Raw genomic sequence first — 23,634 nt, 5'->3', positions numbered from 1 at the left:
CAAAGGAAAAAGTCAATACTAAAATAGATGTAAAGATAAAGATGCAAGGCCACTGAGTGTAGTACTCATCCCTCCAACCTCAAGGGTGCAGGAGGGACAGGGGAATCAGTGTGGGACAATGCAAGGAGCCCTGAGTGTCTCATGAGGAGACCATGCTTTAAGTCCTTATCTCCATCCCATACGACTCATGTAAGCGTGGGCAAGTCATTTCCCCTCCCTGGACCTCACTTTCCTCATTTATAAAATGGGAAGTGGAGTTAATATGTGTAAAGTGCTTTGCAAACTTTTAAGCAAGGAGCAAACACAAACTGTTGGTGGAGAATAATAAAAAAACTCGAACAGCATAAGCTTGCGAAAGAGTGAAAAATCGTTTGGGGGAAATTGATCCCGTAAGTTGCTGTGCTGCGCCATCCGGGCTATACTCTCTGCAGCTCAGGGGTCTGCGGGCTCCGCCAGCTCCGATGCTAGCAGGGCCCGCCTTCTCGCCCTCCCGTTCTCGCCCCCCCCCCCGCCCCTCCCCTCCCCCGTCTCCCCGCCCGCCGCCGTCCGGCGCGCGCAGAGCTGCCATTCCCTAGTGTTAGCTCAGTGCCAGCGCGGCACAGCGGGGAGGGGAGCGGGGGGCGCGGCGCTGCCCGGACCTGGCAGGCTCCACGTGGCGAGCCGACCCCCTCCCGCGGGCCCCCTTAGGCCCTCTCCCCCTCCTCTCTCCCTCGCAGGCCCGGGGGAGCCCGGGAAGGGCCGCTTAGTCGTCGTGGCCGGAAAGAGCTGGTGGGGGCGGGGCCGAAATCTCGGACCGCCATCCCCTCCCCCTCCCCCTGCCCTCCCCCTCCCGTTGGTGCCCTAGGGGCCGCCCGCCGCCCGCCCGCCGCCTCCCGCGCAGGTGGGTGCCGACCGCAGACAGGGTGGGCTCGGGGCGGGGCAGGGCTTGGGGGGGCGGCCCTGGGGGGCTGGGGATTGGGAGGGGGCGCCTGCTCCTCCCTCCCGCCCCTGAAGGGGCTCCTTCTGCGCCGGCTAAGGCGGGGAGGGGGGGGAGGGGGGAAGGAGGACTGCCCGCAAGCGCAGAGCAAAGATGGGCCGGGGGCGCCCCTGGCCAGCCTGCTGCAAGCTCTGGCCATGGTCTGCACCCTGGGGCCCCGAGACCGAGGGCCCCGGGGCCCCAGGTTGTGAGCTCCAGCGCCGGGGCGGACTTTTCAAAGGTCATCGAGTTTAACTCCGTCATTTCCCAGATGAGGGGACCCAGGGCAGACCCCGGCACAGCAGAGCACAGCACAGTGTGGAACCCAGGGAGGGGAGAAAGGCAAGAAATGGCTATTTGGAAAGGTGGGAAGGAGGCTCTGTCCGCCCTCGCAGGTGAGCAGGCCTCACCTTCATCAGCCAATGCTTAATTAACTCTTGTCTGCTGAGACAGGAGGCGGCCTGTTCTCCTCAGTGGTCTGCACTCAGCGCATAGTGGTGACAAGGGCTGCTAAGATGAGGGGCCTCATTCCCTGCCAGGGCCTGGCCTCTCTACAAGTAGCTCCCTCCAACTGGAGGCACAGGTTTCTCCCTTGTCATTCCCATTTGATCACTTCCTAATCTTAGCACTGACAGTCTCCCCACCCCCTTTAGCCATCTTCCCAATCTTTCCGATGAAAATAGCCCGGTCTGCAAAATTGAACAGTGACTGGTGGTAACAAGAATTGGAAAAAGGGTAGGAAAGGTACGGATATTGGCAAGGAATGTAGAGGCTAAAGGAGGGAATCAAGATATCACCGGGATACCTCTCCATCAGCTATGTTGTGTGCCAGACCCAACTTACAGTAGAACAGCTTAAAAGCCAAGTGGGATATGCCAATGAGAATGAAAATGCCAATAATCACTAACATTTACATAGCACTTGCCATGTGCCAAGCACTGTGCCAAGTGCACACCTGTGAAAGGAGAACAGCTCAGAAAAGTGATGGGACTCCCAGCTGGATCTCAAAGCAAATGGAGGTTTCAGATAGAGGTGGGGACCACTGATGTTCTAGAAGGGGAGAACATTCTAGAAAGGGAGAAGCAGCAGAAGAAAAGCTCCAATGGAGGTAGAAGATGAACTTGTGATATGCAGGAAATCCCCACGAGGGCAGCCCGTAGGAGGCAAAGGTTCTGCCATATCCCAGGGATTCATGAAAGGTACTGAGCCCTTTTCAAGTGTAAATTTACCAGTTAATATGGATCCTTGCTGTTCCTAAATGTTTGTTGGGTCTTGGATTGGTTGAAGTCCCAGAAGACCTAGTAGAGTCCCCATGCCTAGGGCACTGATGTCCACGACAGGCCATTAGGAGCCAATGTTGACATCCTAAAGTGGTGCTTTGGGCCATTTCATATGAAATTGTGGCACAGTATGATTTTTTTTTTTTTGCTGAGGCAATTGGGGCTAAGTGACTTGCCCAGGGTCACACAGCTAGTAAGTATTAAGTGTCTGAGGCCAGATTTGAACTCGGGTCCTCCTGAATCCAGGGCCGGTGCTCTATCCCCTGTGCCACCTAGCTTCCCCTGGCACAGTATGAATTGAAAGTGGAGCCAAGTCTTGGAGGGCAGCGAGGAGAGGCACTTGTACAGATTCCGGTAGGGTTGGAATAGGCTTGAACCATAGCAGGGTGAATAGAGAGAAAGGGACAACTTGAGAGAATCTGCAGAGAATTCCTTATCAGTGGGAAGTGGGGAGTAATGGACTATGAAGGACAAGGATGCCAGCAAGATTTCCCTTCTAGGGCACTGAAAGACTGATGGTGATATTTCCAAAACTGAGAACATTTGGACAGATATCCTGGGGATGTGGTAGAGAGTTTGATCGATTGGGTTTTAGGCCTATCAAGATGACATGACCAAGGGATGGGTCTGTAAATATGGAACTAAAGCTTGGGTAAAAGGTCATTTCATAGATGAGTAAACTGAGGACCAAAGAGTCTTAAGCAGTTTGCCAAGGAAATCACACCAGCGGAAGAGGCCGAGTCAAAATGTAAATGCAGGACCTTGAACTCCAAGTCCACCCCTCTTCGCACTTCCACTGCACTGCCTTCAGTTGTAGGGCTCTGCAGAGGAATCAGATGGCTAAAGAAATGGCAATGTGTGATCTCTCTGAGATAACGAGCAGGAGAAAACTAGGCACCCAAGAATTGACTGAACAGCTAAACAGACAGGTAGCGAGGGAGACTAAAGAACAGGGAGGTGACAAAGACTTTGGAGACCATATAGTGGTACTTTCTCATTTTGTGAAGCCCAGAGAAGGGAGCCCAGAGGTCGCCCAGCTTGCTAGTGATGGACTTGAGACTAGAAGCAGGGTCTCCTGACTCACATTCTACTTCACTGCCGTTCTATGTGATGGGTTCCAGCCCAGTTGTTCATAAATCAACATTCCATCACTCAAAGCCCTGGGCCAGTGTAGCAGTAAGGAATTCGAGGCTGGAGTCTAGCTGGCTGAGATGTGGCCTGACAGCATTTCCTGTTTAGCTAGACAGCATGATTGAAAGGTCTAAACCCCAAGATGTGGCTCGAATGGAACACTGCTGAGGTCACCCTCACTTGGTAGAGTGAGAGTCTTATTCTCTCCATTTAGTTCCCTAGTTGGGCCCCCAAGTTACTGATGTACTCCAGAGGCTCAGGGCCATGACTCCTTGCCCCCCTTTGCAACCAGAGACCAATGTGGCTGTCCCTTCTAGCCTGGTAGCACAAGAGAAGCATTGACCTCCCAACCTGGAACCATTGGAGGAGTTCTGGATTTGTCAAGAGTTCCTGAGTGTAAATTCTGTCTCTGCCACTGATTAGTTATGTGAATTCCCGAAGCCCCATAATCCCCATGAGAGCTGCAGGACCTGTGTCTGAAATGCCGAATTTGAATTATATGACCTCGAAAGGCCTTTTCAGTTACAAATCTCTGACCCTAGACAGGAGAATTGACTTATGAAATCATTTATGAAGGAGGGCCTGGCATGGGAGGGGGAAGTAGCCCTTAGTCCACGCCCCCAGCCTGGTACTTGCATCCTTCCCCCAGGCAGCTTCTGCAGGTATGCAGAAGGAGTTATGGAAGTTCCCAAAAGTTTACAAAAGAAACACCAAAAGAAAAAAAAACAATTCCCCTTTTTATTCTTTCTTTTTCTGGGCCCGTCCTTCTGATCTCTCTCTTCCTTGAGCCGTCCATTCACAGCCCATTGATCTGGGCCATGTTGCAGCCTCAACTTTTTTGGTTAGGATTCTGGCTAATAGCTCTCAAACCCTCACCTTCCCATCCCTTCTCCTGCTGCCAGCCAAGTTCAGACCCTCCTTACCTCTCACCCATTTTATTGCAATAACCTCCCAGTAGGTGCTCCTGCTTCCACTCTCTTCCCCCTTCTAGTCCAGCCTTCCCGCTGGTTAGGAACATCTCAATGCTCCTTACACACACCTTCAATTACATCCCCCACTGTTCGTGGGCTTTCGTTGGCCGCCCGTTGCCCACTAAATGAAATCCACATTCCACAGTGTTAGTGGCCCTTCTTTCTTTCAAAATTCTGTGTTGTAATTTCCCTTCAGAATTGTGAGAAATAAGCCTACCCTGGCCTTGGGTTCCTTTTACACATATAAAAGAGAAATTGGGACCTTTTTGCTTTGGCTAGAAGTCCTGATAATCTCTCACTCTTATAGATCTCTCCTTGAAAACAGAAACATGACTGTATTAAGCATGTAGAATTAAAATAATCATTGATAATCTTGAGAATTTTTAGTTCAAAAACATATGTAAACCATCATTCATCAAAATAGGAATTAGTTAAATCGTGAGGAATTTATATTAGGAAGAGCCTCCCATAGTAATAGACACATCACAGGCAGAAAAGACTTGTCCACAGAAGGGAGCAGATGCACTTATCCTTCAGCTCAATTTGGGGACCAAAGTCAGGCCTGAACTTGCTGGACAAGCACTTATGCAAAGCCAGGCTAGAGCAGGGCTTCTTAACCTTTTTCCAGTCTCTACCCCTTTTTGCCTGAGAAATCTTTACACAACCCTGTGGTATATAAGTATGTAAAATTGGCATACATAACCTTATATTGTTGTCAGATTTTTCAGAACCCCCACATTTAGTTAGTTGACTCCGTGTGGTGTCAAGACCCACAGTTTCAAAAGCTTTGGGCTAGAACAAGACAGATACCTTTCTCCGAAGCCAGGCTGGGCATTCTTTCTGGGGGCGTGGGATTCCTTATCCCGTCGAAGAGCTAGGGCCTCCTTGGAAATGGGCTCCGAGAGCATCCATCCCCTCCAGCAGAGCCCACTTGCAAGCAGATGCCCAAGGGGAGAGAAGGTGAGCTGGTTCCCACCAAGCTCTCCAAGCCGGAGGCAGCAAGAGAGGGAGAAAGTCTTAGACGTGTCTCTTGGCTCTTCGTTGGGGTTGAGCCTTTTTAAAAGCCGTGGAAGATATTGATAATGTTAGTCACTCCCCTTCTTTCCCATGATTGGGGTATCTCAGGAATGTTCTTGGTTCTATCACATTTCTTTCTGTTCCAGTTTGGTTTTGCAAATTTGTTTCTTTGTACTCACAAGTTAGATAGTTGTGTAGAAGAGCATTATAGACAATCCTTGTATCTTCTTCAAGGACCAGAAAATCTTCCTGTGGGAAGGGAGGAGGTGTGGCTTCGTAGGGACATTGTGTAGACTATGTTCTGCCAGCTTGTACTCTGAGAATTACAGAGTGACCTTGTCAAGGTTTTGCTGATCCTAGTTTTTCTTAAACCTGTTGCTCTCCTGGGTAAAGTTTATCCTCAGAAGTGTTAACAGTTGACTGTGATCAATCAGATGAAGTAGAATGGAGGAAAACAAAGAGTTGTTACTAAAAGTCCTGCCGCCACCCTTAGGGGGGCTCTTGCTCTAGACTGTCCTCACTGCTCCCAGATATCCTCCTGTGTGGCAGGGAGAAACGTGATTGTGACTTGGTGATGTCTTTCATGACCATTCCAGTAATCAGCATGCTCTTCTTAGACTGAGGCCCATCACTCCTAATAATCAGTTGTCCCACAGTAGAGTGGTTGGCCTCTGGAGGTGGCAAAGGCTGCAAGACCTGTGGCATTTGAGTGTGGATTGGCCTGGAGGTCTCTAAGATCTTTTGTGCCTCTGACATCCTGACATTCTGTAATGTGCACCCATCTTTGTCTCACTTTATAGATTTTCATGTTTATTTGGTGTTGGCCTAATGTAACCTGCTCTTCCATATTTGTTCATCTTGGTTCCTATACCTACAATGCTACCGCCTCCATGAAGTCTTCTTTGATTGCCATTGTTGGAGGGAAAGCTCTCTCCCCATGAAATCTTCCAAGTCTTTTTATACTTCATGCAGGTCTCATGTTCTGCCATGTTTTCCTGTTACTTGTATTCATCTTGTTTCCCCTGAGAAATTTTAACCTTCTTGAAGGCAGGGTCATATCTTATCTATCTTTGTAACTTCTCCCAGTGCCCTACACATAGTAGGCGTTTAATAAATGCTTCTTGAACTTGCCTAAGTTCTGCTACAATAGGACACCTTTTCTAACCGTGAAAACATAACTGAGTTGCAAAGTCCTCATGCCCACAGCCTCATGCTAAAAAAGAAAAATGGCAGGCCTGGAGGGTCAGGGTCTGATGCTTAGACTTCTCTCTCAGGAAGGCTCCATTTCCAGCTTGAAGCACTCCAGGAAAGTAAGTGCTTTTTTGGCTGGGGGAGGGCAGACTGCAGATTTAAGTGCAATAGGACAGTCCCAGTATGTAAACTCCTTCAACCAACCCTCAGAGAGCTGCCTAGGACACCGAGAGCTTAAAAGAGGATGGGGTGGATGGAGCACCGGCCCTGGATTCAGGAGGACCTGAGTTCAAATCTAGCCTCAGACACTTGGCACTTACTAGCTTTGTGACCCTGGGCAAGACACTTAACCCCCATTGCCCCACCAAAAAAAAAAAAAAAAAGAGGATGGGTCAGCCTGTATGTACAAGCATGAGAATAGCTAATGTTTAGGTGGCACTTGAAGGTTTGTTGCCAAATACTTTACATATATTATCTTATTTGACCAGGTAGGTGCTATCCTTACTATCACCATTTTACTGATGAAGAAACTGAGGCTTACAGCAGTGAGTCAGTCAATAAACATTTATTAAAGCTCCTAGTATGTGCCAGGCACTGTGCTAAGCACTAGGGATACAAAAAGAAGCAAAGGTAGTCCCTTCCCACAAAGAGCTCAGTCCAATGGGGAGAAAACACACAAAAAGAAGCTGAAGAGTAGGGGGATTGGGATGGGAAGCTCTGATGTGGAAAAGTCAGAGAAATCCCAAAGGTGGCCATCCAGGTGAGAAACTGAAGACATGTTCTGACCTGGGTCCTTCTGTAAATGACGTTTATGCATCTAGGAAGTATCTGAAGCAGACTTTGAACTCAGGTCTCCCTGGCTTCAACCACATTTAGCTACCCCCAAGAGCCTAGAATCTGGGTTTTCCTGCTCTGAAACTGACTTTCCATACTCTATGTTGGACTGAGCTCATGTTACCCCGCTTATTCCTGTTTCTCGCTGGAGGTGAAACTTCATGAAAATGAATTGCCTGTTAGTTATTGTTTCTGATGATACATCAGTGAAATGACATAAAAAGCCACCATTTTATGTCAGAAACAAAAGTGTAGATGATGGAAGCACGGCCTGTAGACAATCAGGAGGCCTTGGCCTGCTCACTTGAGGACAACCAGTGCCTGAAGCCGTGTGGCTCCTGAAACTCCCACCCCAAGCTAGTCAGTCCCCTTGAGCAAAGAGAGCTGAATTGGGAGTTGGCGGGCAAAGGTTCCAATCCTAGCTCTGCCATTGATCACCATGTTGTGTGACCACAGACAAATCCTCCACCTTCTTCATCTGTAAAATGAGCAGCTTGGACTAGACGGTTTTTAAGGCCCCTTCTCACTCTAGCTCCATGACTCCAGAGGCCACAAGGAATGAAGAGCCAAACTCCCTCAAAGGCCCTCCTCAACCAGAGTTTTGCTGTCTCCTATCTATTCAGTACTTATATTTTGACCTTTTCATCTGGAGGAAGACAAGCTAGGCTTGATAGCATTCTGTCAAGAAGGCAGGGTAGAGTGGGAGAAGATGGTTGTTGACATGGTTTCATCAGCTAAGGAGAAAAGTTCCTCAGATCTTTTTAGGCAAATGATAATACTTCAAGGATAGGAGAATTCAGCCATGTGGGTACTTCTCCTTCCTCCCCTGATCTGTGGCACAGACCAGAACCTTACTACTCTAGGCCTTAGTAAACATTTACCTGAGTTAGGACTGAAACCTGGCATTTAATTTATCTAAACTAGTCTTTGTATACCAGACTAAATGCTGTGTGTGTGTGTGTGTGTGTGTAGGTGGGGGTACTCTGTGCTAGGCCCTGAAGATATAGAGACAGAAGTGGGATAGCCAATCAGACCCGTGCTTTACCACATCACTTTGGCAAGTGTATAGAGAAAGGGATTTGCTTCTGACTGCCCCTTCCCCCAATCTGCCCTCCCTTCTTTTGCCCCTCCCTCTTTATCTTCTTCCCCTCCTATTTTCCTGCAGGGTTAGATAGATTATACCACCCAATTGAGTGTGTATGTTATTCCCTCCTGGAGCCAATTCTGATGAGATTAAGGTCTTTGAGCCAATTTTGATGAGTGTTAGGCTCTTCTACTGCCCATATTAAATAGATTACTCCATCCAATTGGGTGTGTGTGTTAATCTTTCCTTGAGCCAACTCTGATGAGATTAAGGTCTTTGAGCCTATTCTGATGAGTGTAAAGATCATTTACTGCCCTGCTCCTCCCCCATCTCTACCCTTTCCGGTTTCTTCCATGGGATTTTACCCCATGCTACCTCTCCCTTTCCCCCTCCCCCAGTGCATTCCTCTAACCCCTCAATTTAACCCTAAAGATGTCATCATGGGTCAGCGAGATGACACAGGGGACAAAGCACCCACCCTGGACGCAGGAGGACCCCAGCCCAAATCCAGCCTCAGACACAAGACACTCACCCACTGCACAACCCCCAGCATGTCACCCAACTCCAACCACCCCACAAAGAGAGATAAACAAAAAATAAATACTTTGCAGATATCATCCCTTCATAATCAATTCCCACCTGTGCCCTCTGTCTAAATTTATTTCTACCATCTGCCCTAATACTGAGAAAGTTCTTATGAGTTAGATGTATCATTTTCCCATGTAGGAATGTAAACAGTTTAACCTTTTAACATCCCTCTTAATTTCTTTTCCTGTTTACCTTTTTATGGTTCTCTAGGGTCTTGTATTTGAAAGTCAAATTTTCCGTTCAGCTCAGGTCTTTTCTGTAGCATTCAACACTATTAACCATCCTTTCTTCCTGGATACCCTCTCCCCACTAGGTTTTGGTGATGTTGTTCTCCCTTGGTTCTCCTGTCTAATAATTCCTTCCGAGTCTTCTTTGCTGGATCATCAGCCATCTAATACATCCTAAATGTGGGTGTCTCTTAAGGCTCCACTCAGGGCCCTTTTCTCTTGCTGCACTCTCACCAATGGATTCAAATCTTATCTGTATGCAGATGAGTCCCAGATCTAACTATCCAGCCCTAGCCTCTCTCCTGAACTCCAGTCCTGAATCACCAACTGCCATTTGGATATCTCTCAGTGGATGTCCCATAGGCATCTCAAACTCTACATATCCTAAAGAGAAACTCTTTCCATTTTTCTTCTTCCCTTCCCTCTGTTTGTCAGGGGTGCAACCATCATTCCAGTCATGCAGGTTCATAACTTTGGAGTTGTCTTGAACTCCATCTCTCAAATTCTTTCACTTCTACCTCCTCACATGGCCAATGCTCTCCTGTAGATCTTCCAAATGACTTGCTTGTGTATTGTCTCCATGGGTCAAGTCTCTTCCCTTTCCACACAGTTGCCAAAGTGATATCTCTAAAGCAGAGCTCAGAGCATGTCATGGTTCTGCTAAATAAACTCCTTATATTCACAAGAATGGAATGCAAATTCCTGTTTGCTTTTTAAAGTCCTTCCAAGCTTAGGTCTAACCAACCTACAGGATCACAGGCTATCTATAGATATAGAGATGTAAGAAGCCTTGAAGGGTAACCTAACACCTCAATTTTATACAGGAAATGGATGCCCAAAGGTCATTATGTAGTAAGTGCCAGTGGCAGAATTTGAATTCAAGTCCTGGGACTGGCACAAGTCCAGTATTCTTCCCATTGCCCCCTGCTGCTTTCTAGACTTACACAAATTGACCTTGTTGCTATTTTTTTTTTGGTGGGGCCATGAGGGTTAAGTGAATTGCCCAGGGTCACACAGCTAGTAAGTGTCAAGTGTCTAAGGCTGAATTTGAACTCAGGTCCTCCTGAATCCAGGGCTGGTACCCTATCCACTGCGCCACCTAGCTGCACCCCCTTGTTGCTATTTCTTACACCATTTCATCTCCTATCTCCTTGCCTTTGTACATGTGCCTGAAATGCCTTCCCTCCTCATCTCTACCTTTCAGAATCCTTAGTTTCCTTTTGAAGCCCAGCTCAAATGCCAATATGCTATGAGGCCTTTCCTGTTTCCCCCCCAGCTGTTTGTGCCTCCCCTACAAATTCTGTTGTTTTTATTTTGGATTTACCTTGTATATTCTGATTTTGGTGTATATATCCATTTCCAGCCCCCCACGCCTCCCCCATGGCAGCTCTGATTTTGGTCTGTGTTCTCCATGTATAGCACCTTAGCTGATTGGTTGATTGATAGTGCCAAGAATCATTTTGTTCTTGCAGTTGTTACGTTAACATGAGTGCCTCCATTTTGCCTTTATCTACCATTTTGTGAAGTTAAGGTCTAACTCCATGTGAGTCACCTGATTTTGATACTTTCACAAGACTAGTCCCCCTCCTGACAAGACTAGTCCCCCTCCTGACTATCACCCAAGCACAAGAATCGCCCTCTACCCCTTCCCTGAGTGTCTCCAGATCCCTTCTACCAAAAAGAAACCAGATGGCTTAATCCTTACATCCTATTTATCACTCCCTCCAAATCGTGTATTACCCATAAAGAAACCAGGATTCAGGGCCTCTTGTGCTACTGGGAGCCTGGGGTCTGATTTGTTTTTGCAACTGCATGCCTTGCTGAATAAATCACTTGCCTGGATCATACTTGGGTTTTTTTTTTTCATTTCATTATAACACAATCTAGCCTCAATTGGCTTCTTTTCCACTTCTGCCCTTTGCTTCTGATTCTTCTCTCTGGGGCTACCCAACAGCCCTTGAAGGCAGTTATTATTCCCACTCCGGTCTTCCCTTCTCTAAGCTAAACAGCTCCTGGTTTTTCAAGTGATCCTCCTATGGTGGGAACCCAAGGCCATTGCTCTTTTGTAGCCTTTCTCCAGTTTATCAACATCTTTCTGAAACTGTTGGAGCTTGAGAAGAACATAATATTCTCTCTCTCTCTCTCTTTCTCTCTCTTTTTTCAAAAACAGTTTCTGCAACAAAAGAATTGTTGACTTTTTGAAATATTTGCTAGCGTTCATGCGTGTCTTTGGGTTTGTGATTTGATTTTAATGTGGCAGCTTCTGGATAAGCTGTTTCAGTTTCTTTTGGAAATATTCATTTGTTATCTCTTTCATGCCCTTATCTATTTTTTGTATAGTCCGAAGTTTGTTGCACTGTATGTATTTGCTTTTAGCATTTTTAACATTCTTGCAATTTTCTTTGTTTTGTCTCCATTCATTTTAACCACCTATCTTTCTCTTTCAAAAGAATTGATCCTTTGGTTTTCTCTCTCTCTCTCTCTCTCTCTCTCTCTCTCTCTCTCTCTCTCTCTCTCTCTCTCTCTCCTGAATGGGGGTATGCTTGATCAATATCCCAGATGATGCCGTGAAAATGTTCAGGAGTTCAGAGTTATTTCAGGTGCTGAATCTTCTAGGAAGCTCCCCTGGGGGGAAGAATGCAATGAGAATAATAGAATTTCAAGGTTGAGAATGATCAGCTTGTTCAGTCCCCACTGAGCAGGGTCTCACTTTTCCTAAGGAGAGTCGCAAAGACTAAAGTTTGCTCTACTGAGTCCAGTGCAGTCAAGGAACACTGAAGGGTCTTATATTTTCTCTACCACTCAGTCAACTGTGTTACTGTGAAAATGTGGTCCACTGCAGCGAATTGGCTATGAAAGCCTGTCTGTTCACTTCTCCTGTTCTCATCAGGCCTTTCCCTGATGTGGGCCTTCTCACAAGCCTTTAATAATACATTCTCCCAATTCACCAAGAATCCAAGTCAAGCACGTAGACCTGTAGTTTGAAAACTTCTTCCATTTTCCCCACCTTTGAAAACCAGACCCACACTTCTTCCTATTCTGCCTTGTGGCACCTCTCCATTCTCTGTTATTTTGCCAAGGTCACACACAACAACTTAGTCCTTAGTTCATGGCCCCCTGGGGACTTAAATTCCCGTGACACTTAGGTGTTCTCTTTATAACTTCCTTGATCTTGAGATAAAGTTGTCTGTTAACTACTTGGATTGTAGCCCTTTCAGTTTGAACACCCCCCTCTACTGAAGAAACAGAAGTCAAATAGGAGCTGAGTAGCTGTGCTCTGTCTCCCTCACCCATGGTGTCCAGACTGTTTCCCCCAAGTAGTGGTGCTGGCCCTTCTTCTGCCTTCCTCTCGTCACCCCCCCCCCCAATAGCTCAAAGAGTGCTTTGGACATCCTTAGCATCCATTCATGGCCAGACCCAGCTCCTTCTGTGTTTTCAAGTTCCCGGCATTCTTACAGGATAGAGCCATGCTTTCTACCTCCCCACTTGCTTCCATCCTCTGTATATGTATTTTCAAAATTGGACTCAGTTGCTGCATTCCCTGAGTAACCCCCTTGATCTCTTTAGACAGTTCCTTCTTTTCTTCCCCACTCAGTTTGTTTTGGGGCTGTTGGAATTCTGTTCTCTATTTCACTTTTCCTGTGATGTCCTAAGCCTTGGGACCCTGCCTCGCCTTTATTTTTTAAGATGGAATTCTTATAGTACTTTGCTAGACATATGTCATTTCATTTGACCACTTTCTCTGACTACTTTTCTGAAATTTTGATCCTTGTCTGATGGGGCTGCGAAGATGAGATACCCAGGTCATTTTCTCCCAAGTTTGTTGTCACTTCTCCCTGGCCAGCCACACTGGTCAGAATCATGCCCACAAGAATAACCACCTTTATTGCAGTTTGGTTTTCTAAAGGACAGAAGAATTACTAAGTCAGGAATATCTTCTCTGTTCTGTTTTTAGGAGAAAAATAAATTCCTTCTCCAAATATCCAGTAATTCTGGCCTCTTAGCATGATCATATCCTGCTGTCTTGGGCTGTGCTTTTGGACCATTTCCTCCCTTGCTTGCTCCTGTCTGGATGGCTTGTGACATGTTCTACCTACAGTCTCTCTTCTCTTTCCCCTTCCACTAATCCTTACCCAAGTGTTTTTGACCTTGCTTCATGGATTTCCACACAGTACTTTATCTTCTTGATAGGTCCAGTGTTATATCACTGTCCCACAGATCTAATCTGGTCTTTTGGAATCAACTGTATCCTGCATTTACCCTATTTCAGCCCTAGGTTGGGCCCTCCCTCCAATCTCAGGGACCCCTATAATTTGAATGTACTTTGTTCCTTGCATTGATCCAATGATGAAATTGCTCTGGTTGGCCCAGATGACCTGCAAAGCCTGGTTCCTGACTGTGGGGCCCCTGGCTCCCTTCAAGGATTCCCACAAGTGCCGCTTCCTTCTAGAGGGCTCTCCTGCCTCTAGCAGTGGTTAGTACTGACCACCCCTTTCCACAGTGATTTTGTATTCATGTTGAATGAATTAAGTATGACTTATCTGTGCCGTGTTTTCTCCTAGCAAAATGGTCTTCCTTGAGAACAAGGGCTTTCTCATTTTTGCTTTTCTCTCCCAATGCCTGGAACATAGTAAGTTGTCATGGTTAAAAAAGTTTCCATAATGGCCAGCAACACAACAGTCACAAAGAGTTGGAGCCCAAGCATGGCACCTCACATCCTCTGAGGGTAACCCTCAAGGGGCTGGTGTCACTGACATGGCTCCCTCTGGTAGGACCTTCACCAGCTTTGGCGAGCTGATTGCCTGACTTGATCTTAAGGGCTTGAACATTCTCTAAGGGAGTTCAGTTGTTGTCGTTGTTAGGAATTCAGAAGAGATGCAATGCTATCTAAGGAGAAAAGCAGGAGATGTGGCCTTGTGTACTCTCATTAGCAAGCCATCAACCCATGATTTCTTCTTGTTGTTCAGTCATTTGCAGTCATGTCTGACTCTCTGTAACTCCACTGTTGTTGTTGTTTTTGCCATTTCCTTCTCCAGCTTATTTTACAGATGAGAAAACTGAGGAAAAAAGGGTGAAACGACTTGCTCAGGGTCACACAGCTTGTAAGTGTCTAAGGCCAGATTTGGATTCAGGAAGGTGAGTCTTCCTGACTTCAGGCAAATGGCTTCATTTTTCCCACCTTCAGGTTTTCTCATACGTAAAGTGGGGATAATAACAGCACCAACCTCACAGGACTATTGTGAGGATCAAATAAGATAATATATGTAAAGTGTTTAGTGTGGTACTGGCACACAGCAGGTGATTAATAAATGCTTGTTCCCTTCCCCTTGTTGTTCTTGTTGTTCAGTCATATCCAACTCTCTGTTACCCCATTTGTTTTTTGTTTGTTTGTTTGTTTTTGGCAAAAATACTGGAGTGGTTTGCCATTTCCTTCTCCAGCTCATTTAACAGGTGAGGAAACTGAGGTAAACAGGGAAGTGACTTGCCCAGGGTGACATAGCTAGTACATGTCTAAGGCCAGATTGGAATTCAGGAGGATGAGTCTTTCTGACTCCAGGCCTTGCGCCCTATCCACTGTGCCACCTGGCTGCTCTTCCCTTTCCCTTAAAAAGCAGTAAAACCTTGTCAAAAGTTCCCTCCCTCCTTGTGAAGCTCAGGGTGGGCCCCATCCATCAAGAGTAAGGAGGTTCCTCAGACACCAGAGGGCAGTGGTGAACTTAGGCCTGAGCTGGGATGAGCTAATGGTGGGCATGCCAATGGAGGCAGCCTACTTCTCACCCCCTCCAGCTGGCACTTCCCAGACTCGGAATCATAATAAGCATATGTATATTGATGTAGGGATTTAAGGGTTCCAAAGGGCTTTTGTCACAGTAACCCAGTGATGGATATAGTCTAAGTATCATTACTACCCACATTTTCACAGAGGAGGAAACAGGCCTGAGAGCCAATGACTTGAAAGGGAGCAAGATACAGTGGGAAGGAGGAAAAAAAAGATACAGCAGGAAGGGTTTGGCTATGGTGGCAAGTTCTTCCCCTGCCCTGGCTTTCAGTTTTCTCCGTTGGGGAAAGAAGAGAGCAAATACCAAGAGTCTAGAAAATAGTTTCAAAGCCTTCTTCATTCTGTTCCACTCATCTTCTTTTTCTTCTACCTGTCTGTGACTCTGTCTTAGCTTCAAGAGGCAAGTTGTCACAACTGGGAGGTCAACTGCTCTTAAAACCCCTACCTACATCTCAGGGGAACTGAATCCAAAGTCAAAGGGATCTCCAGAGGTAGGAAAGGAGAGGCAGGCAGGGAGTTTCAAGAAGGTGAATGTCAGGGCTTTGTCCTTATCCTTTTTTGTCATTGACTTGGATGGAGGCACAAATGCTTGGCCAATGTTCAGATGAAACAAAGCAAGGAGGGGTAACTAAGTGTGTTGGATGACTGACTCAGGAGTCACAATGATTCCAACCATTAGAATGACAGACTAAACCTAATCTGATGGAATATAATGGGAATAAATGTCAGGTCCTACATTTGGGCTAAAAACATCAGCTATTCAGGTACAAGATCAGAGAGGCCTGGTCAAATGATAGTTCCCATGCAGAAGGTCTTGGGGTCTTAGAAGACTGCCAGCTCTTGATGAGTCCACTATGGGATGTGGTGTGGTCAATGGCTAGTGCACTTTTAGACTTTCTTGAGAGCCAGAACTTATAGGACCACAGATGACGATTGCTCCGTACCCTGCTTCGATCAGACAGTATTTGGGGGATTGTCCTTAATTCTCAGTACCATGTTTCAAAGAAGGACCTTGGCATCGTAAAGGAGATTCCTGTCCAATTACAGGTTCAACTAGGCCTCTGAGACTTCTTCCTCTTCAATTTCAGATAAGCTGGAGTGTGTCCAGATGAGGGCAGGCAGGATCGGGGTGTGTGTGTGGAGAATGTAGCCCAAGTCACATGAGGAAGAAAAGGGGGGAGGGATGGGACACACACTAGCTGTTTTAAAATTTTGGAAGAAGGAGTAGCCTTATTCTGCTTAGCCCCAGCGGAAGGAGGAGCAAGTATGGAAAATTTCATAGATTCTCCAAATGTCGACTTGATGGAATGAAAATCTACAAATTAGAAGCACCTCAAAAGTGGAAGGGGCGGGGCAGCTAGGTGGCGCAGTGGATAAAGCACCGGCCCTGGATTCAGGAGTACCTGAGTTCAAATCCGGCCTCAGACATTTAACACTTACTAGCTGTGTGACCGTGGGCAAGTCACTTAACCCCAATTGCCTCACTTAAAAAAAAAAAAAGTGGAAGGGGCCAGCCTCCCTAGGAGGTAGTGAGTTCCCTGTCACTAGAGAGGATTTCCATGTGGAGGACATTCCAAGCTGATGTTTAGAAAGCACAGAAAGGTTTGCAGAAGCATGCTCATATGATTTACAACAGGCCTGAAAGGGAGGTCATTTGGGGGTTGTTTTGAGCTGGACCTGTTTTTTTCATCCATACAGGGACTTCTAGGGAGGGAGGAAAACTCCTCCCAATGCAGATTAACAACTGTTCAGGCCCCTCACACCCTGAGACTCAGAGAGATGAAATGATTGGCCACCAGTGGAGGAGGGATTAGAACTCCAGTCTTCTTGCCTCTGAGGCCAGCACTCTAACCATTAGGCCATGAGTTTGGGTATATATAGACACAGATGGCCTCCAGAGTTTCCAAAGCCCTTTCCAGCTCAGAGATTCAATGAGCCCTCATACTCCTACCCTGGGACCTACTTTCCCCTGCTCAGTCTTATTCCATTTTGTTTTCAGTCACCCTAATACCTTGTTTACCCTCCATTGTCCACAAGCTAGTTGTTTCGCAGAAAGAAGTTTTCCAAAGTACCGAAGCCTGTTGCCATGTGGACTCAAACTGTTTTTAATGATCTTGTTGGAAAGGTTTGTCATGCATTCTTTCTGTTTCCCTCTTCACAGGACATCTCCCTTTCCTTCTCCCCCATCCTGATGAACCCAGTCCCTGGATGACTCAGGGTCATAGTTAAGTACAGAAATTCTATGCTGTGCTGTAATATCTGACTGTGATCATGCAATTACTGAAACCTCTGGGAATGAGATTCCCGTTTAACAAAAAAAGAAAGGGGGTCCTTGAATCATTAGCGGAGTTGGAGTGAGTCACATGGCCTGACATCAGGGTTCCCAGGCAACCCAGTGGCATGGGATGAAACACCTCTGGACTCTAATGGCCCCTCACATTTTGGGCTGGAGGGAGTGAGCCCTGGTTTGAGAAGCAGTTGTAAGTCGGGGGTTCTAATTCTGTCTTGGTGGGACTTCAGACAAAGCTCTTCTCCTCTCAGGTCCTGTCTTTCCTTCTGCCCAATAAAGGAATGCCTTGGTTTGGGGTGAGGTTTGGGGGATTCCAAAGTGTGCTCACTACGGGGACATCTGGAGACACAGGCAGACAGCAGTCAGGAGCCAGAGAGGAGAGCAAGCCAGCTTTACTGAAGGGAAAGACAAGAAGGGAGGGGGAAACAGGTTCACTGGGATCCCAGTGGGATTGGACACCCAAAGCCAATGGCTTTTACTAGGCTCGATTACAAGAATCTTCTGGGGTTTTGGCTTAGCGGATGCCAGAAGAAGGCAACAGACAGGTACATTACTCTCAGGCAGGTAGGTTATTTATCCACTCAAGAGGCGATGGGTATGTGTGCTTCACCATCCCACAGATGATCCAACACACACACACACACACACACACACACACACACACACACTCTCTCTCTCTCTCTCTCTCTCTCTCTCTCACACACACACACACACACACACACACACACACACACACACACACACTCACACGCACACACGCATTCATGCTCCAGCCAGCCATCAATCAACATGTATGCCTATAGAGATTCCCTCCTCCCAAGCTACCTGCCCCTCACAGCCTAACAAAAGCAGCTTCTTACCCAGAAGTCTGGGGTTAGATCATGTAGGGCAGGAAAAGATACTTCTTTGGATGCTTTAATTGTTCTACTAAGGAAAGAATGTGTCCTTTAACTAGCCGGTTCACAGCAGAAAGAAGAAAACAGTATCTTCTTTATCCGTCAGTTAGTTAATTAGCATCTGTTAAGCTCCTACTGGGCCTTCTTCGATAGGATAAAGAGAAGGGAGTGAGTTCCTGGAACTATTCAAACGCTATGAGTTTTCTTTTGTAACCATAAAGTGATTGGGGGAAGGGAAGTACACAAGGACACATTCAGTCCTTGTCAAAGAGGCATCTCCCAGAGACACAAAGAAATATAGTAACAAACGGCAAATATAGGGCAAAATGCAGTCAGTTCTGTTCTCCCCCAGATCCACGTCTAACTGTTCTAATCTGGGTCAAGTGAGAGCAGGCATTGGGGGCCGGAGCCTGGGACCACCTGGGTCCTGCTGTTGATTCACACTGGGGGGAAGGGGAGCTGGGTGCAGCCATCACCACAGACCTTACTTAATTGGCTGGGGAGGGGGTGGCTAGGTGGCGCAGTGGATAAAGCACGGGCCCTGGATTCAGGAGGACCTGAGTTAAAATTTGGCCTCAGACACATGACACCTACTAGCTGTGTGACCGTGGGCAAGTCACTTAACCCCCATTGCCCCGCAAAAAAATAAAAAATAATAAAATAAAAATAAAAATAAATAATAATAATTGGCTGGGGAGATTCTCCCAGACAGCAGGGCTTGTTGGGCAGGACCCCTGAGATCCCCAAAGCTGAGCCTGAGAGGGATGGATGGAGCCCCTCTCAGGGTTCCAAAGCCATTTCTTAGCAATGGTCTTGTGTGGGCCATACTGGATGTATTCAATGCCACTCCTCCAGCTTCTGACAGAAGGGATTTGAGACTCAGCAAGGTCTAGTGACTTGTGCCAGTGCCAGTTCTTCTGAAGAAATGTGATGAATAACTGAAAGCTAGCCTATGGCCAGATGGTTAGAGAGCCACCCCTCAGACTGGTGTCATGGGAAATAGGTGCTGGGGGTCCTAGGGGTCTAAAGAATGACAACTCTCCCACACAATCCAATTAGAATAAAGATGGGTTTTTATTGGAGCACTGGAGAAAGTGACCAAGAGGGAAGTCAAAGACTTCCCCTCCAGGGGAGGAAATGGCCTAGAGACATCTTTCTCTCTGAATGGAGGAAAGCCCAAAGCTTTGGATGGGGTGACCACCTGACAATGGAAAGTTCCATTTGGGGGTGGGGTGGGAGTGGGCAAAGATTCCTGAGGGTCAGGGGTTTTTTTTTCTTGGAATTATACTCCAGACCTTTGGAGTTAGCTCCTAGCTGAGGTTAACCATGCCCAACTGACTTTCCTGCTGTAGAATTTTATCTCCCCTGACTTCTTATGTGTGTCCCTCTTGATAGCCAGTTGGCCAGTTTAAACTTTAATAGTCTCTTAATTCCTCGATATGTCCCAAGCCCAGTGTTACTGGACACCCATGTCAGAGGTCAGCTTCTTTGACTAAACTTGTTAGTGCTTGCCCACTTAGGAGTTGCTCTTCTGCAGTGGTGAAGAGAGTTTCCCTAGTAGGAATCCCCCCACAAAGAAATCTTTTTTTTTTTTTTGCAGGGCAATGGGGGTTAAGTGACTTGCCCAGGGTCACACAGCTAGTAAGTGTCAAGTGTCTGAGGCCACATTTGAACTCAGGTCCTCCTGAATCCAGGGCTGGTGCTTTAATCCACTGAGCCACCTAGCTGCCCCCTCCCACAAAGAAATCTTGACAGAGTCCTTTGTGTATCCAAATTAGAGTGATACCTGTATATTAGGACTTTGGCCTCCATCTCTTAGTCTATTTGCAATTCAGTTCCATTCAGTTCAACTCCTGCTAGGCACTGGGGGAAAGAAATATGCACCCCCTCCCCATTAGAGGTTCTGTCTAGGGCCTTCACAGCATTTCTGGTTAACTATAGAAGAGGAAGAAAAGGTTGAAGGGGAGATGAGTCAAGAGGCCAAAGCTGATGGTTCACAAAGGACCATACCAGCTAGGAATGAGGCTTCATTTCATTCTCTACCATCAAATCGATCAATGAACAAACATTTTTTTTATCATAAAAGTATTTTATTGTTTTCCAATTACATGGAAAGATAGTTTTCAACATTTGTTTTCATAAGATTTTGAGTTCCAATTTTTCTCCCTCCCTTCCTTCCCTCCCCCCTCCCCGAGACAGAAAGCAATCTGATATAGGTTATATATGTACAATCACATTAAACATATTTCTGCATTAGTCATATTGTGAAAGAAGAATCAGAACACAAGGGAAAAACCTCAAAAAAAGAAAAAAAACAGCCAAAAAGTAGAAACAGTATGGTTCAATCTGCATTCAGAATCCACAGTTCTTTTTCCTGAATGTGGAGAACATTTTCTATCATGAGTTCTTTGAAATTGTTTTGAATCATTGCACTGCTGAGAATAGCCAAGTGTATCACAGTTGATCATCAGACAATGTTGTTGATACTACGTACAATGTTCTCCTGGTTCTGCTCCTCTCACTCAGCATCAATTCGTGTAAGTCCTTCCAGGTTTCTCTGAAATCTGCCTGCTCTTCATTTCTTACAGCACAATAATATTCCATTACATTCATATACCACAACTTCTTCAGCCATTCCCCAATTGATGGGCATTCCCTCAATTTCCAATTCTTTGCTACAACAAAGAGAGCTGCTATAAATATTTTTGTACATGTGGGTCCTTTTCCCTTTTCTTTGATCTCTTTGGGATACAGACCTAGCAGTGCTATTACTGGGTCAAAGGTATGCACAGTCCCATAGCCCTTTGGCATAGTTCCAAATTGCTATCCAGAATGGTTGAACCAGTTCACAGCTCCACCAACAACATTACTGTTCCGATTTTTCCACATCTTCTCCAACGTTTATTATTTTCCTTTTTTGTTATATTTGCCAATCTGATAGGTGTGAGGTGGTACCTCAGAGTTGTTTTAATTTGCATTTCTCTAATGAATAGTGATTTAGAACGTTTTTTTCATATGGCAATAGATAGCTTTGATTTCTTCATATGAAAACTGCCTGTTCATATCCTTTGATCGTTTCTCAACTGGGGAATGATTTGCATTCTTTTTTTTTGAGGGGCAATGAGGGTTAAGTGACTTGCCCAGGGTCACACAGCTAGTAAGTGTCAAGTGTCTGAGGTTGGATTTGAACTCAGGTCCTCCTGAATCCAGGGCCAGTGCTTTATCTACTGCGTTACCTAGCTGCCCCCAACTTGCATTCTTAGAAATTTGATTTAGTTCCCTATATGTTTTAGATATGAGGCTTTTATCAGAAATACTGGCTGTAAAAATTGTTTCCCAGCTTTCTGCCTCCCCTCTAATTTTGGCTTCATTGCTTCTGTTTGTACAAAACCTTTTTAATTTAATATAATCAAAATCATCCATTTTGTATTTCATAATATTCTCTATCTTTTGCTTGGTCATAAATCATTCTCCTCTCCATAGATCTGAGAGGTAAACTATTCCTTCCTTTCCTAATTTACCTCTGGTATCCTTTATATCTAAATCATGTACCCATTTTGACCTTATTTTAGTATAAGGCGTAAGATGTTGGTCTATACCTAGTTTGTGCCATACTATCTTCCAGTTTTCCCAGCAGTTTTTGTCAAATACTGTGTTCCTATCCCCAAAACTGGAGTCTTTGGGTTTATCAAACAGTAGATCACTATAGCCGTTTACTACTGAGTCTCCTGTGCCTAGCCTATTCCATTGATCCACCACTGTATTTCTTAGCCAGTACCAAACAGTTTTGATGACTGCCGCTTTATAGTATAGCTTCAGATTTGGTACAGCTAACCCACCTTCCTGTGCATTTTTTTCATTAGTTCCCTTGTTATTCTTGACTTGCTGTTCTTCCAGATGAATTTTGTTATTATTTTTTCGAACTCTATAAAATAATTTTAGGTAGTATGGCACTGAATAGGTAAATTAATTTAGGTAGAATTGTCATTTTTATTATATTAGCTCGGCCTATCCATGAGCAATTGATATTTTTCCAATTATTTGGATCCGATTTGATTTGAGTGAAAAGTGTTTTGTAATTGTGTTCATAGAGTTCCTGGGTTTGTTTTGGCAGGCAGACTCCCAAGTATTTTATATTGTCTACAGTAACTTTAAATGGAATTTCTCTTTCTGTCTCTTGCTGCTGAGCTTTGTTGGTCATGTATAGAAATGCTGACGATTTCTGTGGGTGAACAAATTTTTTTTAAAGGCTTACTGGGTGGTTGTCATTGAGCTAAGCACTGAGTGGTGAAGGGCCTGAGACGGAGAGCTGGTAGAAACTTTAGAGGCCATCGAGTCCACCTTCCTCATTTTATGGAGGGGGTCCCAGACAACTGAAGTGAGTTGAGCACAGCCACACAGTAAGAGTCTTAGGATGCAGGGAACACTAAGTTAATGCTTGCAGAGTGTGAGGGGTGGTGCTAACCAGGTACTGGGTATAAAAGCAAAAAGAAAAGTGCCCCTTTGCAGAGTACATTCTACTCTGCTTACAGATTGGATATGTAGACAGAGGAGTGAGTGTGAGGAAAGGCGGAGAGCAGAGTTAGGGGCAGGAAGGCTAGAACCTGAAAGAAGTGCTTCCCTAGAGAGCAGGAGAACCAATGCGAGGGGACCAGGCAGCTGCATGCTTCTATGAGAAAGAGAAACACTGTGTTCATTCTATAGTTCACCTGTGGGAGAGGCCACCCGAGCTGAAGGTCAAGCAGTGAGCCAGTGGTAGCCAGAAGGGTTAAGCACATGACCAGGTCCCTGGGGTCCCGAGGAACAAAGAATGGGACAGCGAAAGGTTGGCACAGAACTGGAAAATTGTCCCCACAGTCCAGCAGCCCAAGGCAGCCTCCTCTAGCCGGAGGGCCTAGAGGAGGTGTCAATCAGGAGTCCCAAGCTGTACTGAGAGCCTCGGGAAAGGTGGAGACAATGGTGTGTCCAGGGAGCAGCCCTGTAGAGACTGGGAAACTGGGGGGGGGGGGGACCGACGACTGAGAGCCAGGCTCACTTACTGCTGTGCTGTAGTCTCAAGTCCTTTGCATGACACACTGGAAAACAACACTGGGTTTTGAATTCCAAAGGTCTAGCTCAAGGCCCCCACCATTTAATAACCGTTCTTGGGCAAGTCAATTGCTCTGGCCTTGTAAAATGACGGGTTGGACCAGCTGACCTCTGAGATCATGGAGGAAAGGATTTTCTCCCTGACCTGAGCTGGAACTGCGATTAGTGTTGGGAGGCGGGGCCGAGAACCTTAGTGGTCCTTGGGAAAGAAAAATGCATCTGATAGGAGGAGAGAGTGATTGCTCTATTCCCCATTAAAACTGTAAAGAATGTGATGGCATGGGTGCTTTGCCACCGAACCCC

General features: G+C 46.0%; 1 protein-coding gene across 1 annotated transcript in view; it reads left to right on the top strand.

The window, feature by feature from the left end:
• Positions 1–769: 769 nt before the first annotated feature.
• TMLHE (trimethyllysine hydroxylase, epsilon) overlaps positions 770–23,634 on the top strand; it is a 100,172-nt gene continuing 77,307 nt past the window's right edge. The window contains exon 1 of the mRNA XM_043974224.1: positions 770–880. The gene's annotated coding sequence lies outside the window, so the exon portion shown is untranslated. The remainder of the gene's footprint in view (positions 881–23,634) is intronic.

The sequence above is a fragment of the Dromiciops gliroides genome, chromosome X (assembly GCF_019393635.1).
Source record: "Dromiciops gliroides isolate mDroGli1 chromosome X, mDroGli1.pri, whole genome shotgun sequence".
NCBI classification, from domain to species: domain Eukaryota; kingdom Metazoa; phylum Chordata; class Mammalia; order Microbiotheria; family Microbiotheriidae; genus Dromiciops; species Dromiciops gliroides.
This window is presented reverse-complemented; position numbering and strand designations above follow the sequence as displayed.